At 39.6% G+C, this 14745-nt stretch overlaps 1 pseudogene; it reads right to left on the reverse strand.

Annotated features, from left to right (window-relative positions):
- Positions 1-217: 217 nt before the first annotated feature.
- LOC111750512 (chromatin target of PRMT1 protein-like) lies at positions 218-9157 on the reverse strand (annotated as a pseudogene).
- Between the last annotated feature and the right edge of the window lie 5588 nt (positions 9158-14745).

The raw sequence follows: 14745 nt of genomic DNA on the forward strand, positions 1-14745 counted from the left end.
CGGAATATGGTTGAACTTAATTAAACCTTCAAGGGAAATAAGTGGGTCAAACAAAGCAAATGAGTGGAGAAGCCCAAGTCTGGTTTGGAATAAACATAAGGATAATAGCATTTCGGCATGAGTATCCCATGACCCTTCTCAGTAGTTAGTCTGCCATCATTCTCCCATCCCTCACTTTTCTGCAGTATCTGCTAACTCAAATGCCTTCTTTCTCTGTATTGCAGGTATAAGCCAACCCAGTAGTACTCCCTTGAATGTGATGCAAAGCAAAAAGTTTATCTCATTTGAGGGTACAAAAGTATACACTGGTTGTCATCTATGTGGTGTCAACACACATGGTGGTAAACTTTAACCAGATCAGAGTAAAGGAACACACTAAATGCAAACTGGTGACAAGTAAGTCCATAGCCTATTGTGTCAGGTCCTTCCAGCCTCAGTCAGGTTTCTTCTTATCTGTTATCTCAAGGTTATTTACAGATGTGGTGACTTCAACAAGAGCCTCTCACGGGAGGTAGGGCAGGCTTCAGTTGCTGATTTCAGGACCCATCTGCACCATGTTGGGAGCCAACTTGGCATCCAGTGTCCTTTTGTTTTTGACATGTATGCAACCAACTGGTTGTCCAGCTGATTTTTGATCAGTACAGGGTAAGAAACAGCACCACTCCCTCATCCATGGCCTCTGCGTCTGCCTGCAAAGCTCCCTTTTCCCTGATCTAGCATACCCAGACCTCGGAGTGACATCCTGGCTCTAAGTAGGATTCTCCTGGCATGTCCCCCACATAGTCTTCCTCTGGTCAAGCCTCTCTGGATTCTGGGCGGGCCTCGTCCTCCGATTGCTCCCCTGGCCAGGGCACCTACGGGTGGGCCTAACGGTGCCTGGATGTTCTCTTACCCAGCTCTGTTTTAAGCTCTGCTTAAGTTTTAATGCTGCCTGGACAGAGGGTCTATTCTCCATCTGCTGGGCCAGTCTTCTGTTTCTGGCACTGGCTAGCTGCTGTTGTTGCTGCATCGAAACTCGAATATTCACGCATAGGCTGTTTGTTCTTCAGCATGTTAGTAAAGCTTCGAGGTTGTACAAAATAGGTGTTTAAATAAAAGGTTTATTACAAAACGTTTATTGGCATTTTCATGGCTTGCTAGACCAGGATCTCCAGATCCCACGAACTTTAAGTGGTGCACTTAGATTAAGGCTGATGTGGGTTAAAGACTCCTGTTTCCACAAACTTGCAAGAATCAGAAACTTAGAGATGCAGCTAAGTGCCGTACATTCAATCCAAAGTGATAACAAGAGCTCTGGTAACGGCTTTCAGAGAAGTGGAAGATACGAAAAACGCAATAAGCAGATATGATGACAAGAGACAGAAGATACAGTTTCAAACACAAACAAAGAAAGCCAAAACCTTGGGAGACCTGCAAGTGCATTCCAAGAATTGATGCCTTTGAATTATGGTGTTGGTGAAGAATGGACTGCCAGAAGAATGAACAAATCTGTCTTGAAATAAGTACAATGCTCCTTAGAAGCAAGGATGGCAAGACTTTGTCTTATGTACTTTGGACAGGTTAACAGGAGGGACCAGTCCCTGGAGGACCTCATGCTTGGTAAAGTGGAGGATCAGTGAAGAAGAGGAAGACCCTCAACAAGATGAATTGACACAGTGGCAGCAACAATAGGCTCAAACATAGCAAAGATTTTGAGGATGACCCAGGACCGGGCAGTGTTTTGTTTGTTTTTTTATGTAGGGTTGCTATCAGGTGGAACCAACTTGATGGCACTTGACAACAACAGTAAAAGATGTCTGCCTTGAACATGATGCTGTTTTAAGAACTACCTATTTGGCATCAAAGTGACAACAGAAACTTGAAAGATTAGATAGGAACCTTAAGGGAAGGAATAACTCAGAAAAGGAGGGTGAGAATGGTTGCATAACTCAAAGAATGTTATCAATGTCACTAAATTGTACATGTAGAAATGTTGAATTGGTGTATGTTTTGCTGTGTATATTCTCAAGACAATAACAACACAAAATTAAAAAAAAAGGAAAAAAAAATGTTCAGGACTTAATTTAGCTCAATGAACCTTGACAATTATGTACACCTAGTAGCTGCCTCCCAAAACAAGGTATGGGATATTTCCTTCACCTCAGAAAACTCTTTCCTATACCTTTCCAGTCAATTCCCATCCCCCAGTGCACCCCAGAGACAACTATTGTTTTCCAAATTATTCCTCCACCATTAACATTAACTCAGCACCCCCTAAACAAACATTCCCCCTTTCCTCCTCCCTTCCACCTAGGTAACTACTAATAGTTTTTGGTTTTTATGTATTTTTTTAAGGTGCCTTGGTGGGTCGAACCCACTAGCTATTCTGCAGGAGAAAGATGTGGCAGCCTGCTTCCGTAAAGATTACAGCTTTGGAAACCCTATGGGGCAATTCTACTCTGTCCTATATAGTCACTATAAGTTGAAATCAACTTGACAACAATAGGTTTTTTTTGTTATATATTTGCTTATTTCATATAAGTGAGATCATACAGTAGTTGTCCTTTTGCAACTGACTTATTTTACACAGCATGATGTTTTCAAGGTTTATTCATGTTGTGGCATGCATTAGGACTTCATTTCTGTTTATGGCTGAGTAATATTCCATCATATGTATACCACACAGTTTCTTTTATTTTTATTATTTGCTTCCTTTTATTTACTTTGGGTTTAATTTACTCTTCTTTTTCTAGGTTCATGTGGTGAAAGCTTAGATAATTGATTTTACACCTTCCTCTGTTCTAATATAAACATTTAAAGCTATAAATTTCTCACTAAGCACTGCATTAGCTGTATCCAACAATTTTTTTCTCTTTTAAATTGTGTTTTAAGTGAAAGTTTACAGATCAAGTCTGTTTCTCATACAAAGACTTTGCTATGTACTCCTAGCTGCTCTCCTCCTAATGAGACAGCCCACTCCTCCTCTCCACCGTGTATTCCCGTCCATTCAACCAGCTCCTATCCCCCTCTGCCTTCTCATCTCACCTTCAGACAGGAGTTGCCCACATAGTCTCATGTGTCTACTTGAGCCAAGAATCTCACTTCTCACCAGTATCATTTTCTTTCTTATTGTCCAGCCCAATCCCTGTCTGAAGAGTTGGTTCCAGTCTTGGGCTAACAAAGTGTCCAGGGACCATGACCTCTGGTGTCCCTCTAGTCTCAGTCAGACCATTCAGTCTGGTCTTTTTACAAGAATTTGAGGTCTGCATCCCACTGTTCTGCTCCATCGGGGATTCCCTGTTTTGTTTCCCTGTCAAGGCAGGCATCGGTGGTAGCCAGGTATCATCTAGTTCTTCCAGTCTCAGGCTGATGTAGTCTCTGGCTTATGTGGCCCTTTCTGTCTCTTAGGCTTATCTTTACCTATGTCTTTGGTATTTTTCATTCTCCTTCGTTCCAGGTGGGTTGAGACCAGTTGATGCATCTTAGATGGCCACTTGCTAGCGTTTAAGACCCTAGATGCCACTTGCCAAAGTGGGTGCATCCAAAAATTTTATGTGCTGTGTTTTTATTATAATTTGGGTAAAAATATTTTCTGATTTTCCTTGGGATTTCTTCTTTGACCCATGAGTTATTTAGAAGTATGTTGCTTAATTTCTAAAACAATGAGGATTTTCTAGGTATCTTATTATTATTGATTTCTAATTTAATGCCATTGTAGTCAGAACGTATATTCTGTATGGTTTTGCTTCTTTGATATTTATTAAGACTTGTTTTAAGGTCCAGTATATAGAGTCACTATGAGTCATAATTGACATTAATGGGTTTTTCTTTTAATTTTATATGGTCTATCTTGGTGAACATGCCATATATACTTGAAAAGAATGTTTTCTGCAATTAATGGGAGTCCAAAAAAAAAAAAAAAAAACCTGTTGCCATCGACTCCGACTCATAGCAACCCTTTAGGACAGAGCAGAAGCAGATGGATTTCCAAGAAGTAGCTGGTGGATTCAAACTGTTGACCTTTTGGTTAGCAGCTGAGCTCTTAACCACTGTACCACCAGGGCTCCACTGATGGGAGTAGTGGCCTGCAAGTGATTAGGTCTGACACCCTATTCTGGGCCATCCCCACCCCCCCCGCACACCCACTGTTGTGGACATCCTCTGCTTCCTACTTAGGGTCTGACACCCAATGCCTCAAATGCACTTGTTTAGTAAATGTTGACCGTACGTACCAAGTTGTAGCGTTTCTTTTCTGACACCATCAGCACTAGCTAAAGGCCTTTGGTCTTGCTGAGACCTGTGGAGCCCTGACTGGGGTCACTCAAATGCATCATACACTTTCGTTTGCTGTAGTGAATGCTGTAGTGTACCATACAGGTCCCCCATCCCATTCAGGACTGGGACACTCATTCTCCAGCTATTGAGATTATTAGAGGCTGATAGCTTTCAGCTAGTAACTCTCTGGGAATTGGCTTCAGCCAAAGGGAGCCACCTTGCCCAAGGTCACATCCCTCTGCCTGCATCCAATGATTGGTCCATGATGGAATATAAAGGCCTGGCACCCTTGCCTCAAGGCAGAACCATCCCAGATCCAGAGCTCCTCTCAGGATCAGTTGAGGTTTTTCTTGTAACTGCAACGATGACTTGAGGCATACAGCGGTCAGGACATTGCTGGGTCCTTGCTGTGGGTCTGTATTCCAGTGGAGGGACACTGACCTCCTTTGTTCTATTTTTGAATAAAAAACAACTTTATCAATGGAGGAATACACAGGCTATTGTTGTCAGTCTAGATTTGGAATGCCAGCTGTTTGTAAGAATTTTGTTGGAAAGTCAACAGCCTAGCACCTGCAGTCCTTAGGGCTCATGGGAAATTTCCTCCTTTGCTTGGGGGAGAAAGCCACTGGTTCCATGGGGAGATGATATAGGTACAGTCCCTCCTGCTTGGAAGAAGGGAATACCTATTCCCGGCTAGCTTGTTAAACTCCTTGGTCACTTTAGGACAATTACGCTCCTAGTGTCACAAATTTACCCAGAAAAGCATGTGGTTTTTAAAGCCACAGGACTGGATAAAATCATCTAGGATAACAGTGTTCATGGATAAAAGTAGTCTCAGGAATGAACCGTGGCACAGACATACCAACACCTAGAGGTTGAACAGAGGAGGAGGAACTAACGAGAGTGAGCTAAGGAGAGTAAGCATGAGTGGTGGGAGGCAGGAGGAAAATCAGGGGAGTATGGCATTTTGAGGTGCCTGGTGGCACAAACAGTACGAGGTCAGGTACTACCGAAAGGGTGGTGGTTTGAATACACCCAAGGGCGCACAGCCATTGAAAACCCTATGGAGTGCAATTCTACTTTGAAACATGTGGTGCCACCATGAGTTAGGATAGACTCTGTGGCAATGGGTCTGGTTTTCACTTATGGCATTGAGAAAATCAGATAAAGTGTTTCAAGAAGGAGACGGTAGTCACCTGTGTTGAATTCTGTTAAGGCATCAAATGCAACAAGGCAGAGAATTGACCACTGATTTGGGCAATGTTAAATTCATAAATAATCTATCAAGAACATTTTCCATGAATAGGGGTTTGAAAGTCCAATTGGAGTATACTGAGGAACAAATCAAAAGAACTAAAGGCAGTGACTGAAAAAAAAAAAGTTTGAGAGGTTTTGACATGAAGAACTCAGTAAAAAGATGTGTTATCCTGTGGGCTCAAGGGCTTGTTGTTGTATTGTTTTCAAATGGGCTGCTCCCTTCATTGTTTAATCCCTAGCACTAACACAGTGCCTGATACATACTAGATGTTGAAAAATTGTTCAATGTTTGACTGAATGAAGTGTCTATGTCTTATACGTCTTTATATCCCTATAGGAATTAGCACAATATCTGACCCATAATAAGAGCTTAATAAGTCTTTGCTCAAGGAGTTTGCTGAATGGATAAATAAATAGAAGAAAGGGTGAACAATCAAGGACTCTAGAATGTCTTAATGCTTATGAAAGCCTTGTGGACTAACCATAAGAGGAATTAGAAGACAGCCGTGACTATAAAAAAGAAGGTCCTGGAAGGCATCCCATACTAATGGGAGGCTGGGAGTTTTGCCTCAGTCAAAGTAGCTTGCCAAGGAGAAGCAGTTTTCTTGCTATATAAATGATGGGCATGAATGGGTTCCCAGGTATTGGCAGTGTATTTAAAGAGCCAGTTGTCATAAATCAAGAAGACTGGACTGCATACTCCACCATACAGGGGGGGCTAGGGCCATGGCTTCTTGGTTTTGTAAGGACAACTGGGCTGCCTTTCCCAGGAAGGTCTTGGGAATGAAGAAGGAAAAGGTTATAATACTAGGGATCTCTTCCCCATCTCCCACCCCCTACTCTGCCTGCCAGTTATCTCGGGGGAGAGACCACATGCATGTCATTCAGGTGTGTGATCCACAGGCTAACGGTAATGTGGAAGCCAGCCTCTAAGGTGGCTGTAATGATCTACACCTCCTGGTATTCACACCTTTATACAATCCCTTTCTCTCAAGTGTGGGATGAACCTAATGACTTGCTCCTAACCAATATAATATGGAACAGGTGATGGGACGTCAGAGTCCTGGTGTCACAGTGGTTAAGAGCTTGGCTGCTAACCAAAAGGCTGGCAGTTCAAATTCAGCAGCCACTCCTTGGAAACCCTATGAGTCAGTTCTACTCTATCTTGCTATGAGTTGGAATTGACTCGACGGCAATGGGTTTGGTCTTGTTTTTTTTTTGGATGGGATGTCACTTCCATGATTTGGTTAGACAAGATCATGATTTCTATCTTGCTTGCAGACTCTTTCTCTTGCTGGCTTCGATGAAACAAGCTGCCATGTTGAAGAAGACCTAATGGCAAGAAACTGAGGGAAGTCTCTGGCCAACAGTCAGTGAGGAAATGAGGCCCTCAGTCCAATAGACTTTGAGGAACCAAATCATTCCAACAATCACATAAGTGAGTTTGGAAGTAGACCTTTCCCCAGTTGAGCCTTCGTATGAGATCCCAGCCCTGGTCAACACTTTGAAGGCAGCCTTGTGAGAAACCCTGGCGGAGGACCCTGCTAAACCAAGCCTGGACTGCTGACACACAGAGGCTGAGATAATAAATATGTGTCATCTTAATTTGCTAAGATTTGGGCAATTTCTTACACAGCAATAGAAAACTAATACAGGGGGATTCTAAAGTAGTGGTGGAATGTTGATCTGGTGACTAAGCACAAGCAGAGCCTAGCATTATAAAACTGCAGTCAGGTTCCTTCTCTGTGTGATATCTGCACGAAATCCTAAGGGGGTACTAAGGAGAGACCTGGCCTCAGGTCTTGATTCTATCCCTAACTTGTCATGCTGCCTTGGGTATGTCACTGAATCCCTCTAGATCTCAGATCCTTCACCTAAAATACAAGAGGATTGGTTTAGAGCTCTTGTAATTCCAGAGAATCCACTAGAAAAATGAACTCACAGTAGATTGTTAGAGGTCTTCATTCAGGACTGTTATTTGGAATGCTGATAGCTGAACACTAATTTCAGGCACTAATCTACCTGATAACTTATGATGCTAGTCAGAAATATGGCTTTACTTGGCAAATCTATTGACAATTAACTCTTGGAGAGCAGAATCCATGTGTTGTTTATCTTTGTATCACAAAAAATGCTTGGCACATAGGCATTTGATACTGGATAAATGGTTAAATGGAAAATGAATGAATGAATGACATCCATGCTTCTATGAGCAAGATTTAAATCTCCTGGGGGAAAATATAATGCAGACTCAACTCTCTCCCCTTTAATAAAATAGGGTTCTTTGCCACATTGGGACTCAGTAAGAGTAGGGATTAGGAGATTTATCTAGTGTCAGAAAATGGAGAGCACAGTCATTCCTCTTTGAATCAAGTAAGATGTTGCTTACTACAATTGATCACAGCATCTATGACAGAAGCAGCTTGGGTGTGCATTCCTTTTGTAGCCACAAAGCACTGTTCTCTTTACTTCAAAGCCTGGAATCAAGGCTTCTGGTCAGACCTGATTGATTAGGACCTTGGGAATGTTCATTTAACTCTCATGATAAATACTCCTTGATGATTCACTGTACCCAAGACTTGGTATTTTTCTGATCTCTATCTTCGTATTCAATCATCCGAAGGTTCTCGTAGGCATTTTCTCTTATCTTATTTCAGGGCTACATGTTTTCAGAACAATGATTGCTTTGGTACTCAGGATTATAATATTTCTTTTCTATAGGCATCTTTTTTTCAACTTTATTTATTCAGTCTTCAAAATGCGTCTGTTGGCAGAGATTGGAGAAACCCTGAGACTATGGTCCCCGGACACCCTTTCAGCTCAGTAATGAAGTCACTTCTGAGGTTCACCCTTCAGCCAAGGATTGGACAGGCCCATAAAACAAAAGGAGACTAGAGGGGCACACCGGCCCTGGGGCAAGAACTAGAGGGCAGGACGGGACAGGAAAGCTGGTAATAGGGAACCCAAGGTTGAGAAGGGAGAGTGTTGACATGTCATGGGGTTGTTAACCAATGTCATAAAACAATATGTATACTAACTGTTTAATGAGAAGCTAGTTAGTCCTGTAAACCGTCATCTAAAGTACAATTAAAAAAAAAATGTGTCTGCCGGACTGTGATGAGAGAGGAGGTAATAGGAAATAAAAGGAACCAGAACTGGGACTCCATGATATCTTATTCAATTTAACCTAAGTCTATTGCTTCTTCTATCTCTACCATGAGTGGACCCTGGGATTCTAGCGTAGTCTCAAGTCAGCCCTAATCAGAAGTAATCAAGGGTGTTAAGGGTTACTTTGTTTCTGTGACCTTTGGATTTTTGGGTAGAGAAAGAATTTCTGGGTTCACACTATTGAATTCCTCTCACTCAGGAACAACTTGGTCTCTGGAAATAGGGGAAGCTCTGGATTGTGGATGATGACCCAGGGACTTCACAGTTCTTTTGGTTCAATTTAAAAAAACTATTAGCAGTGGGCTGTCTTTGTAGTAGAACCTGTGCTAAGGTCTGGGGGGCACCAAGGTGAATGAAACATAGCCTTTTCCCTTGAAGAGCTGAATTCTAGTATGGAAAATAAATATGAAAAGATGACATTAATATAAGCCACTGTGGTCTGAGACTGACTCAGAGATAAGGCTGTCTACCCCTGCATCTTGGCGAGGGGTGAGACTGGGTACAGTGTAGGTTGGCAAGTCAAATTTTTCCTCTAGTTCTCATCTTCATTCTTAACTTTCTCTTCCTCCTTGTCCTTTTAAAAACTGTTCTTTAAAAAAAAAAAAAATCTATAGAAAGTGTGTTTTACTTATTGTAAAAAGTTTAAAAACTAGAGGAAAATGTAAAGAAGAAAAATTAAAATTCACACCCAGGAGACAACCATTGTTAAAATGCCAGTGCATTTCCTTTTTGCCTTTTTTTGTGTGTGTGATTTTGTGCTTATGTGTTTGTGTGATGGCATGCATGTTCGTGTGTATTGCATTAAGATCACAGTAGATATATTTTTCTATCTTGCTTTTGGCACTTAGCCATATTTAAGAGCATTTCCCCGTTTCATTAATATTCTTGGAAAACATTATGTCTTTGTGCTATTTAATCATGTGAATGTACTATAAATCCCTGGTGGCGAAATGGCTAAGTGCTCGGTTGCTAACCGAAAGGTTGGGAGTTCAAATCCACTCAGCAGCTCCACAGGAGAAAGACCTAGAGATTTGCTCCCATAAATATTACAGCCTAGAAAACCCTATGGGGCAGTTCTACTCCATCACATGGGGTCACTGTGAGTTGAAAATCAACTCTACAGCACCTAACAACAACAACATAAATCTTTTGAACTATTTCCTTATCATTAGATATTTAGGTGATTTCCTATTTTTTCACTATCGTAATCTTGAATTCAACCTCACATGTAGTCAAAAGGAAGCAAGTAAAAGCAGTAACACAATATCACTTTATACCATTCTATTGGATTTGGAATTCCAATGATAAAAAAATGCAAGGTAGATAGTCATGCCCTTTCAACTAGCTGCCATCTCTCCTTGGGGATTTCTCTTGAGTTTCTTAAAAAGAATATTATCCCTTCACTGAACCCAGTTTGAAAACCACAACTAATTTAGCAAGTTTTAGAATAACTGAAATTACCAAGTGTTGGTGAACATGTGGGGAGATAGGCATGTTATTTGTGGAAGTGTAAATTGATGCAAATTTTCTGTTGATTATTTGACAAAATATATGAATAGTTTAAAGTGAACATACTTTATCCAGCAAGTCCATTTCCAGAAATTTATTTTAAGGAATGATCAGATAATAGCAGAAAGACATATGAACAAGGAAATTCATGGTGATAGTGATATATATCCATATTCTTTAAGATGGAAGATCTAAATCGTCCCTTGTTGAATGAAAAAAAGCAGGTTGCAAAACAGCCAGTTACATCAATGTAAAATTATATTGAGTATGAACACTATCATATTTGTAATAGAATAGCTATTTTTATTTTTTTGAAAGGGAACTTAATATCCTTGTATATATATAGTTATCTGCTAAAAAAAGCCTCATTAGGCTAGAAACTGCCTGTTTTTCTACTTGCACTGTATTTTTTTTTTTACCATAATCCAAGCAGAAATATCTTATTGAATATATGATTCGTACAGTCAGGTGGTCAGTCATTCAGAGTTCATCAGAAACACCAAGTTTGTCCTTAAGCATACATATTCAAATAAAAGCAGAAAAAGAAAAAAGTGAGCCTCTTAAAGCAACCAATTGTTACTTTAGTGGACTGTCAGAAGTAGACCAACTATCTGCACACAGTCTTAAATATCAGCCGCTGCATCCTGGGAAAGCCAGTGTCATGAAAGATCAGGTTCCCATAAACTGGGTTACCTAAAGTGCACTCCAACGTGGCCTCCCGCAGACCAAGAGCAACAACAGGTAGGTAGGTGATTATTAGGAATACAAACTCTCAAGTCCCATCCCAAACTTTCCGAATCAGATACTTGTGGATCTGGTCCTGAAATCTGCATTTTAACAAGCCCTCCAGGTGATTCTAATGAACCACTAAAGTTTGTTTGTTTTTTAATTATTATTTTTTGCTGTCGTTATTGTTGAGGATACACATAGCAAAACATACACCACTTCAGCAGTTTCTACATGTGTGCTTCAGTGACATTGATTACATTCTTCAAGTTGTAAAACCATTCTCACCCTCCTTTTCTGAGTTTTTCCTCTCCCGTTAACATAAGCCATTGTATCTTCAGAAGTTAAAACAATGCTTGGTACACAGTAGGCATTCAACAAACAGTTGAATAAATGAACACAGCACTTTTATTTCCTAGTGGTAAATTCTCAAAAGTATATTTATTGGGTAACCTAGAGTGTGAATTTTGTTAGTGTTTTTTACATATATGTATAAAAAAAAAATTGCCAAATTGCTTTCCAGAAAGTTGTTTCAGGGTACGCTCTACCAATAGTGTATGACAATGCTGGTTTCACGATGAAATTCTATTTATCATTCTTTATCTCTCAAAATCAGCAGCTGAAGAAAGAATCTCTTCCTCAGATCCTGTCCTACATCTCTCCCGTTCTCCTACACAAAATCCTTATTGCCAGCTACCTTCTAGTTCCCTAATCACCCACAACTGGGCAGAGGCTGAATCAAGATGTTACATCTATCTGCATACAGGAAGCTCTATAAATATTTTTTGCTAGTAATTGAGCCACTTACTCTGTGTCAAGTGCTTTACATGTATTATTTCATTTTCACGATGACAATCTAAGAAGATTAGACCAAAATGTTTTGAGTCTACATTAAATAGACAATAGATAAGTGGTAACTTTGCTGATGGGTAAGACAGTACACAATACTGGGGAAGCCAGCACAAACTGTACCAGGCAAGGTCACGGTGGCTCCACAGATACATCCGAACTCCCTGAGGGACCAAATTGCTGGATTGAGGGCGGTAACTACAGTTATTACAGGAAAACTTGTAGGAATTTAGCAGTATGTTTACCAGCCAGCAACATAATCAGAGCATGAAAAAAAAACTCTCATTTATATAAGATTATGGTAGGTTGGTAGGAGGGGTGGGTGTTGTACCAGTGTTTTCTCTGGTTTCAAACCTTACCTCCAAGGCTGCTTATTTATTCTTTTGCACAAAGGACAATTTGGCACTGAGAGAGTCTCATCTTATTTCTAACAGGAGGAGAATAATGAGACCAAAGTTGTGGACTTAACACCAATGAAAGGAAGCTGAGACAAGTTTACGGAAATAAGAAGCGTGTCCCAATAATACTCTGGGAGCTTTAACTTCAATCAGCTGAAAGGGAACTTAGAGACAATCTATCTCAGCATCTTCATATTAGAGGTGGAAAACCAAGGCTTACATCTGTAAAGTGATATATCCAGAATCAGAGGATTCTTACTCTCAATCGTCACATACCCTTTCACCAAGCAAGAATTGTAGTGCAGCAGGTACAACACATTCACCCCAATTTAATGAAAACTCCAATGATACAGTGAGTTGCTCCAATCCAGTGTCACAGGAATTGTTTTAATTAAACGTGAAAACAGAAAAGTTAGTATAGTAAAACCTGCGAAGGCCAGAACCTGTGTAAGGTAGAAACCTCTCAGAGAAGGAAAACAATTGTGTAATGTTTTCCTCAAATAACATTAGCCATGACTTTTTCATGTTTGTTCAGTTTTTTTGCCCCATCTCTTTCTCCTTTGCAGACTGCAATTACACATAAATTAGGTTATTTAAGTTGTCCAACAGCTCAGAGGTGCTTTGCTTGTTTATTTATTTTTTTTTAGCCTTTTTTTCCTCTGTGTGTTTCATTTTGGATAGTTTCTATTGCTATTTTTTTAAGTTACTCTTCTTTTTTAAGTGTTCAATCTGCTTTTATTTCTTTATTTTTGATTAATGTTTTCTTCAAAGAGGCCTGGTGAAGTAGTGGTTAAGCACTCGGCTGCTAACCAAAAGGTTAGTGTTTTGAACCCACCAGCCACTCTGTGGGAGAAAGATGTGGCAGTGTGCTTCCATAAAGATTACAGTGTTGGAAACCCTATGGGGTAGCTCTACTCTGACCTATAGGGTCATTATGAGTCAGAATCAACTTGACAGCAAAAGCTTGATTTGGTTTAATGTTTTCCTCAAATCTAATGAAAACTTTATATCCACAGCTCTAAAAAGCTCAACAAACTCTAAGCACAAGAAACATGCAAAACATTTCACCAAAGCACATCTTAATCAAATTGCCAAAAGTCAGAGATAAAGAGAAAATCTTAAAAGCAGCCAGAGGAAAAAGACACATAACATGCAGGGGATCAGAAAAAAAAAAAAAGGCAGCAAATTCCCACCAAGGCAGAAAACAGTGGTACAACATGTTTAAAGTATCATTAAGAAAAGCATTTCAACCTAGAATTCTACACCAGTAAAAATATTTTTTAAAAACCAAGGCAAAATGTAGACTCTTTTGATATACAAAAGCTGAAAGAATTTATCTCCTGTATTACAAGAAATATTAAAGAAATTCCTTTTGGAAGAAAGAAAATGATATCAGGTATAAATATGGATTGACACAAAGAAATGGAAAGCATAATATGGATTGACACAAAGAAATGAGGAGCATAGGAAAGGTAAATATGTGGGCAAATATAAAAGACTGTTTTATTTATATTTAAATTCTTTTAAAAAAGATTACCAACTGTTTAAAGCCAAAATAATTACAACACATGTTGAAGTAAAATAGAGGGCCAAGGAAAATAAGAGAAACCCTCAATGAGATGGATTGTCACAAGAGCTGTAACAATGACTCAAACATATCAATGATCATGAAGATGATTCAGGATCAGGCAATGTTTTGTTCTGTTACATATAAAGTTCCTATGAGCTGGAGCTTACGTGGTGGCAACAATCACAACATAAGTAAAATGCATGACAAGGCCAGGACAAAGGCTGGGATAAGAAAAATATAAGTATATTGTAAAGTTCTTATGCTATATGTGAAACGATAAAATACTGCTTGAAGGCAGACTGTAATACGTTAAAAGCAACCACTAAAAAAAAAAAAACAACAAAACAGAGAGATACAGCTACCAATCCAAAAAAGGAGATAAATGGAGTCATAAAAATTGAATCCCAATTCAACTATATATCAATTATTACATCAATTTACATTAAATGTAAATGGTCTAACTGCCCCAATGAAAATACATAGATTAACAGATTAGACCAAAGATGCAAGACTCAACTATATAGTAACTAAAAAAATTCAATTTATATATAAGCTCATAAATAGGCTAAAATTAAGAGGATGATAAAAGGTATACCATGCTAACACTAATCAAAAGAAAGTTGGTGTGGCTATATTGAGATCAGGGAAAGTAGATTTTAGAGCAAATAACACTACCAGTTATAAAGAGAATCATTTAATAGAGGGGTCGCTTCATCAAAAGAACATAAGAATGCTACATGTCTATGTACCTAGTAACAGAGCATCAAAACACATGAAGCAAAAACTGATGGAACTGAAAAAGACAGGATTCCAATTACAGTCGTGTCATCGTTAGGTGCCATTGAGTCGGTTCCAACTCGTAGTGACCCTATATACAACAGAAGGAAACAATGCCTGGTCCTGCGCCATCCTTACAGTTGTTATGCTTGAGCCCATTGTTGCAGCCACTGTGTCATTCCATTTTGCTGAGGGCTTTCCTCTTTTCCGCTGGCCCTGTACTTTACCAAGCATGTT

This window comes from Loxodonta africana, chromosome 3 (assembly GCF_030014295.1).
Source record: "Loxodonta africana isolate mLoxAfr1 chromosome 3, mLoxAfr1.hap2, whole genome shotgun sequence".
Taxonomy (NCBI): domain Eukaryota; kingdom Metazoa; phylum Chordata; class Mammalia; order Proboscidea; family Elephantidae; genus Loxodonta; species Loxodonta africana.